Source organism: Ursus maritimus, unplaced genomic scaffold (assembly GCF_017311325.1).
Source record: "Ursus maritimus isolate PB19 unplaced genomic scaffold, ASM1731132v1 scaffold_32, whole genome shotgun sequence".
Lineage (NCBI taxonomy): Eukaryota > Metazoa > Chordata > Mammalia > Carnivora > Ursidae > Ursus > Ursus maritimus.
Window position 1 is genome coordinate 1,466,762 of NW_024425786.1, and position 2,454 is coordinate 1,469,215.

Below are 2,454 nucleotides of genomic sequence, written 5' to 3' on the forward strand. Positions count from 1 at the left end.
GGGGGGGGGGGCAGCGGTGGGCTGCTGGGGTGGTGAGGGGCACTGGCCTGACTCTGGGGTGGGGGTGCGGAGCCTCTTTGGCCCAGACCAGGGGTCAGTTCTGAGATTGGTTCTGGGGCCCAGCCCCTGCCACTCCCCTCCGCCCTTCCCACACCTGACCTTAAGTACTATCTCAGTACTCCGGACGGTCTCTCTCGGGCCCCAAAGAGCCTGCCCGCAAGCCCCACCCAGTACACGCCCTGTAACACCGAGACGCCGGCACAAGCACCCTGAGACCTCACACGCATGCACACTCACACAGGCACACACGCTCACACGCACTCACGCCTGTGCTCCGAGGCGGTGCGGGGCGCGCGCGGCCTGCCGTAGGGAGGGGCGGCGGCTGCGGCTCCGCCCGGGGGGTCGGTTTCCCGGGAGAGCGTCAACACCCCGCCGCCCGGCTGCTCCGCGGCGCCCCCAGCGGCCGGGCGCGCCCCGCCAGACCCCGCCCGCCCCGGACCCAGCCCCACCTCCCGCAGGCCCTCGCAGGGGAAGGGTCGGGGAGGAGGAGAACAGCGCTGCCAGGGCAGCCCTGGAACAGAGAACCCCGAGTTCGTGGGGGTCTCGGGGCCCCTGGCGGCGGGGGCCAGCCCTCACCGCATCCTCACCGTCCTCACAGATGGGGAGGGAGCTCCGCGGAGGAGAGAAGCCCCGGGCCCTGCCATCCCAGAGCTCTGCCTTGTCGGGGCCCCTTTACCGCCAGCCCCTCTTCCTGTACGTTGCTCCCGGGGACTGGCCACCCCAGGCCAGCCCTGCCCCCGGGCTCCTGTGGCTCTAACCCCTGCTGCGGGTGCCCCTCGCGGGCTCTTGCCAACACCCTTCTGCACGTCTGGCCCCGTTCTGCTGCTTGCTGCCCTGGCCCAGGAGGCGGGTCTTGAGCACAGGGCCTGCTGCCCCTCCTTCGACGAGGCCCAGAAGGTGGCTCTGAGGAGCTGGGCGGGGGGTCACCTGGACTGTAGCTGAGGAAGGGGTGCGGCATCGGGTGGATATTTTGGGGACCGCCTCCCTCTCCTGCCATCTCCCCCGCGCAGCAGCAGCAAGAAGCAATGGCTGCTGGAGGCCTCAGCAGGCAGGGGCTTTGTGCTCGGGTTTGAGAGGCTGAGCCCTGCGCAGGAGCGAGTGGGAGTGGGGGTGCTGGGGAAGGTCCCTGGAAAGATGGTCTTGCTTTGGGCGAGGGCCCCTCCCAAGTCAAGTTGCCAAGGTGCCCAGACGCCAGGTAAACCCTGATTCCTCTGCGGGGCTCAGGGAAGCAGGTGGGGTGCCAGCTGGCAGGGGGGGGGGCGCCCACTGGCGGGGGTGGGCAGCATGGTGCCGTGAGACACGTGGGTGGGGGCACGGGCCGTCGGGGCTGCTGCCTCTCTGAAATCCTTCCCAGGGTCCGGGTTTCCTGGGATGGGGGGTGTGGCCGGTTGGCCTGTTAGGGAGGCGCCATGGACAGAGGCCGAGCCTGGAGCAGTGCAGGGGGCAGGCGCCGTGATGGCAGGGCCCGGTCTCCCTGACTTTCACAAGGGCACAACACCCCAGCGATGGACGTGGTGGTGACAGTTTATTAAGAGATCCCCCGTTGCTTTGATTACTTTCACTTAAATTACCCTAATTAGGCGAAAGCCATAACGGAGCAGGCGTGCCCCTGTGGGACGCCTGGGAAGGGGCATGCAGGCGGCAGGGCTGCCTGATGTCAGCGTCACATTAGCCCTGATGGGCCCCCCTCCTCTCTGCCCTGCACACGGTGCCGCAGACCCACAGGCGGAGGCCAGATGAGCTGGTGGTCCCAGTGGGTCACCAACTGTGATCACAGCGCCCCTGAGCACAGCGCATGTGGAGGCAGGTAACCCAGGGCGCCTGCTGCATGCCACGGGGCAGACGTTTCCAGATGCAGGACCACGAGCAGGTACCACGTACACAGACGTGTGTTGCTGAGGCCTTGGTGTGACCTGAATTCGAGAGGAAGCAGACTTCCCCTGGAAAGGGTTTCTGTCCGTTTCTGACCCATGTCAGGTGGCGGTGATGCTGAATGGGGCCTTTGTGCGGCTGAGCCCGTCAGAACTTGACAGGACGGCGCAGGTCACTGGTGTCTTTGAGGGGGGTCCGTGGCTCATCCACAACCTTTGGGGAAATGGGGTTGCACTGTGACGGATCCCACAACCGCTGCGTGTGAAGACCGGTCCCCAGGGGCTGTTCCTCCTGTCCGCCCAGGGGTGGCCCCGGTTTATGCTACAGGCCTGGCCGGGTTTAGGGAGAGATAGGGGTGCCTCTGTGGGACTCCTTGCACTCCCTGAAATAGCTGTGGACGTGGGCACCCGTGTCACAGCCCCAGCAGGAGCACAGGGTCCCTGCTCTGGGACCTGGGACTCTGGGATAAAGACCCACCACCTGGAAAGGGCGCTCTGAGCCCATCGCCCGCATGTTCTTGGG